Source organism: Carassius auratus, unplaced genomic scaffold (genome assembly GCF_003368295.1).
Source record: "Carassius auratus strain Wakin unplaced genomic scaffold, ASM336829v1 scaf_tig00037444, whole genome shotgun sequence".
In the NCBI taxonomy this organism is placed as follows: Eukaryota; Metazoa; Chordata; class Actinopteri; order Cypriniformes; family Cyprinidae; genus Carassius; species Carassius auratus.
This window is the reverse complement of record NW_020526385.1, coordinates 10,001-15,000: the sequence shown is the minus strand read 5'-3', so window position 1 is coordinate 15,000 and position 5,000 is coordinate 10,001. Positions and strand designations below refer to the sequence as shown.

The 5,000-nt window shown below is 40.4% G+C and overlaps 4 non-coding genes and 1 pseudogene across 4 annotated transcripts; all 5 read right to left on the bottom strand.

Moving 5' to 3' along the window:
* Positions 1 to 714: 714 nt before the first annotated feature.
* LOC113083252 (5S ribosomal RNA) lies at positions 715 to 833 on the bottom strand. Its single transcript, XR_003283145.1, has one exon. It is a non-coding gene; the product is annotated as a 5S ribosomal RNA (ribosomal RNA).
* A 1,065-nt stretch (positions 834 to 1,898) lies between these two features.
* Positions 1,899 to 2,017, bottom strand: LOC113083251 (5S ribosomal RNA). The gene has a single exon (XR_003283144.1). It is a non-coding gene; the product is annotated as a 5S ribosomal RNA (ribosomal RNA).
* Positions 2,018 to 2,521: 504 nt separating this feature from the next.
* On the bottom strand, positions 2,522 to 2,640 carry LOC113083250 (5S ribosomal RNA). The gene has a single exon (XR_003283143.1). It is a non-coding gene; the product is annotated as a 5S ribosomal RNA (ribosomal RNA).
* Positions 2,641 to 3,151: 511 nt separating this feature from the next.
* LOC113083279 (5S ribosomal RNA) lies at positions 3,152 to 3,270 on the bottom strand. Its single transcript, XR_003283171.1, has one exon. It is a non-coding gene; the product is annotated as a 5S ribosomal RNA (ribosomal RNA).
* A 1,436-nt stretch (positions 3,271 to 4,706) lies between these two features.
* Positions 4,707 to 4,825, bottom strand: LOC113083282 (uncharacterized; annotated as a pseudogene).
* Positions 4,826 to 5,000: the final 175 nt, after the last annotated feature.

The window sequence follows — 5,000 nt, the reverse complement described above, 5'->3', positions numbered from 1 at the left end:
ATTCAGAGATCGGGCATTGACTCTTTTTTTTTTTTTTTTTTTAATGAAAGATTATTATATAATTCGTGAAATAGTCAATGATATCGCTGTAGATGAAGTGACCCCAACTAAGCAAGCCAGAGGCGACAGCGGCAAGGAACCGAAACTCCATCGGTGACAGAATGGAGAAAAAAACCTTGGGAGAAACCAGGCTCAGTTGGGGGGTCAGTTCTCCTCTGACCAGACGAAAACCAGTAGTTCAATTCCAGGCTGCAGCAAAGTCAGATTGTGCAGAAGAATCATCTGTTTCCTGTTTTAAAGCACCTGGTATTCCTAGGCAGTCTCTCATCAAAGTGCTAACCAGACCTAAACCTGCTAAGATTCAGAGATCGGGCATTGACTCTTTTTTTTTTTTTTTTTTTTAATGAAAGATTATTATATAATTCGTGAAATTTTCCAAAGAGATTAAAGCACCTGGTATTCCCAGGCAGTCTCTCATCAAAGTGCTAACCAGACCTAAACCTGCTAAGATTCAGAGATCGGGCTTTGACTCTATTTTTTGGCAAAATTATTATATACTAAGTGAAAAATGTCCAAAAAGCTTACAGCACCTGGTATTCCCAGGAAGTCTCCCATCCATGTACTAACCAGGCCCAAACCTGCTAATATTCAGAGATCGGCATTGACTCTATTTTTTGGCAAAATTATTATATACTAAGTGAAAAATGTCCAAAAAGCTTACAGCACCTGGTATTCCCAGGCGGTCTCCCATCCAAGTACTAACCAGGCCCAAACCTGCTTAGCTTCCGAGATCAGACGAGATCGGGCATAGCCAGGTTGGTATGGCCGTAAGCGAAGACTGCTGCAAAGAGAGGGCTATTTAAAGAACAGCCAATCTAATCGCCAGTACTTTATATAAGTAGGAAAGAGAACCCAAAAGCTTAAATCAATCAATCAATCACCTTTATTTATATAGTGCTTTAAACAAAATACATTGCGTCAAAGCACTGAACAACATTCATTTGGAAAACAGTGTCTCAATAATGCAAAATGATAGTTAAAGGCAGTTCATCATTGAATTCAGTTATGTCATCTCTGTTCAGTTGAAATAGTGTCTGTTTTTATTTGCAATCAAGTCAATGATATCGCTGTAGATGAAGTGACCCCAACTAAGCAAGCCAGAGGCGACAGCGGCAAGGAACCGAAACTCCATCGGTGACAGAATGGAGAAAAAAACCTTGGGAGAAACCAGGCTCAGTTGGGGGGTCAGTTCTCCTCTGACCAGACGAAAACCAGTAGTTCAATTCCAGGCTGCAGCAAAGTCAGATTGTGCAGAAGAATCATCTGTTTCCTGTTTTAAAGCACCTGGTATTCCTAGGCAGTCTCTCATCAAAGTGCTAACCAGACCTAAACCTGCTAAGATTCAGAGATCGGGCATTGACTTTTTTTTTTTTTTTTTTTTTTTTTTTAATGAAAGATTATTATATAATTCGTGAAATTTTCCAAAGAGATTAAAGCACCTGGTATTCCCAGGCAGTCTCTCATCAAAGTGCTAACCAGACCTAAACCTGCTAAGATTCAGAGATCGGGCATTGACTCTATTTTTTGGCAAAATTATTATATACTAAGTGAAAAATGTCCAAAAAGCTTACAGCACCTGGTATTCCCAGGCGGTCTCCCATCCAAGTACTAACCAGGCCCAAACCTGCTAATATTCAAAGATCGGGCATTGACTCTATTTTTTGGCAAAATTATTATATACTAAGTGAAAAATGTCCAAAAAGCTTACAGCACCTGGTATTCCCAGGCGGTCTCCCATCCAAGTACTAACCAGGCCCAAACCTGCTAATATTCAAAGATCGGGCATTGACTCTATTTTTTGGCAAAATTATTATATACTAAGTGAAAAATGTCCAAAAAGCTTACAGCACCTGGTATTCCCAGGCGGTCTCCCATCCAAGTACTAACCAGGCCCAAACCTGCTTAGCTTCCGAGATCAGACGAGATCGGGCATAGCCAGGTTGGTATGGCCGTAAGCGAAGACTGCTGCAAAGAGAGGGCTATTTAAAGACCAGCCAATCTAATCGCCAGTACATTATATAAGTAGGAAAGAAAACCCAAAAGTTTAAAGCACCTGGTATTCCTAGGCAGTCTCTCATCAAAGTGCTAACCAGACCTAAACCTGCTAAGATTCAGAGATCGGGCATAGACTCAATTTTTTTTTTTTTTAATGAAAGATTATTATATAATTCATGAAATTTTCCAAACAGATTAAAGCACCTGGTATTCCCAGGCAGTCTCCCATCCATGTACTAACCAGGCCCAAACCTGCTAATATTCAGAGATCGGTCATTGACTCTATTTTTTGGCAAAATTATTATATACTAAGTGAAAAAATGTCCAAAAAGCTTACAGCACCTGGTATTCCCAGGCGGTCTCCCATCCAAGTACTAACCAGGCCCAAACCTGCTAATATTCAAAGATCGGGCATTGACTCTATTTTTTGGCAAAATTATTATATACTAAGTGAAAAATGTCCAAAAGCTTACAGCACCTGGTATTCCCAGGCGGTCTCCCATCCAAGTACTAACCAGGCCCAAACCTGCTTAGCTTCCGAGATCAGACGAGATCGGGCATAGCCAGGTTGGTATGGCCGTAAGCAAAGACTGCTGCAAAGAGAGGGCTATTTAAAGACCAGCCAATCTAATCGCCAGTACATTATATAAGTAGGAAAGAAAACCCAAAAGCTTAAAGAACCTGGTATTCCTAGGCAGTCTTTCATCAAAGTGCTAACCAGACCTAAACCTGCTAAGATTCAGAGATCGGGCATTGACTCTTTTTTTTTTTTTTTTTTTTTTTTAATGAAAGATTATTATATAATTCGTGAAATTTTCCAAAGAGATTAAAGCACCTGGTATTCCCAGGCAGTCTCTCATCAAAGTGCTAACCAGACCTAAACCTGCTAAGATTCAGAGATCGGGCATTGACTCTATTTTTGGCAAAATTATTATATACTAAGTGAAAAATGTCCAAAAAGCTTACAGCACCTGGTATTCCCAGGCAGTCTCCCATCCATGTAGTAACCAGGCCCAAACCTGCTAATATTCAGAGATCGGGCATTGACTCTATTTTTTTGGCAAAATTATTATATACTAAGTGAAAAATGTCCAAAAAGTTACAGCACCTGGTATTCCCAGGCGGTCTCCCATCCAAGTACTAACCAGGCCCAAACCTGCTTAGCTTCTGAGATCAGACGAGATCGGGCATCGCCAGGTTGGTATGGCCGTAAGCGAAGACTGCTGCAAAGAGAGGGCTATTTAAAGAACAGCCAATCTAATCGCCAGTACTTTATATAAGTAGGAAAGAAAACCCAAAAGCTTAAATCAATCAATCAATCACCTTTATTTATATAGTGCTTTAAACAAAATACATTGCGTCAAAGCACTGAACAACATTCATTTGGAAAACAGTGTCTCAATAATGCAAAATGATAGTTAAAGGCAGTTCATCATTGAATTCAGTTATGTCATCTCTGTTCAGTTGAAATAGTGTCTGTTTTTATTTGCAATCAAGTCAATGATATCGCTGTAGATGAAGTGACCCCAACTAAGCAAGCCAGAGGCGACAGCGGCAAGGAACCGGAAACTCCATCGGTGACAGAATGGAGAAAAAAACCTTGGGAGAAACCAGGCTCAGTTGGGGGGGTCAGTTCTCCTCTGACCAGACGAAAACCAGTAGTTCAATTCCAGGCTGCAGCAAAGTCAGATTGTGCAGAAGAATCATCTGTTTCCTGTTTTAAAGCACCTGGTATTCCTAGGCAGTCTCTCATCAAAGTGCTAACCAGACCTAAACCTGCTAAGATTCAGAGATCGGGCATTGACTCTTTTTTTTTTTTTTTTTTTTTTAATGAAAGATTATTATATAATTCGTGAAATTTTCCAAAGAGATTAAAGCACCTGGTATTCCCAGGCATCTCTCATCAAAGTGCTAACCAGACCTAAAACCTGCTAAGATTCAGAGATCGGGCAATTGACTCTATTTTTTGGCAAATTATTATATTACTAAGTGAAAAATGTCCAAAAAGCTTACAGCACCTGGTATTCCCAGGCAGTCTCCCATCCATGTACTAACCAGGCCCAAACCTGCTAATATCAGAGATCGGCATTGACTCTATTTTTTGGCAAAATTATTATATACTAAGGGGAAAATGTCCAAATAGCTTTACAAGGCACCTTGGCATCCCAGGCGGCTCTCCCATCCATGTACTAAACCAGGCCCAAACCTGCTTAGCTTCCGAGATCAGACGAGATTCGGGCATCGCCAGGTTGGTAATGGCCGTAAGCGAAGACTGCCTGCATAAGATGAGGGCTATTTAAAGACCAGCCAATCTAAATCACCAGTAACATTAATTAAGGTAGGAAAGGAAAACCCAAAAGTTTAAGCACCTGGTATTCTTGAGGCAGTCTCTCATCAAAGTGCTAACCCAGACCTTAAACCTAGCTAAGATTCAGAGATCGGGCATAGACTCAATTTTTTTTTTTTTTTTTTTTTATGAAAGATTATTATATAATTCGTGAAATTTTCCAAAAAGATTAAAGCACCTGGTATACCTAGGCAGTCTCCCATCCATGTACTAACCAGGCCCAAACCTGTTAATATTTAGAGATCGGGCATTGACTCTATTTTTTGGCAAAAATTATTATATACTAAGTGAAAAATGTCCAAAAAGCTTACAGCACCTGTATTCCCAGGCGGTCTCCCATCCAAGTACTAACCAGGGCCCAAACCTGCTTAGCTTCCGAGATCAGACGAGATTGGGCCTAGCCAGGTTGGTATGGCCGTAAGCGAAGACTGCTGCAAAGAGAGGGCTATTTAAAGAGCAGCCAATCTAATCGCCAGTACATTATATAAGTAGGAAAGAAAACCCAAAAGCTTAAAGCACCTGGTTTTCCTAGGCAGTCTCTCATCAAAGTACTAACCAGACCTAAACCTGCTAAGATTCAGAGATCGGGCATTGACTC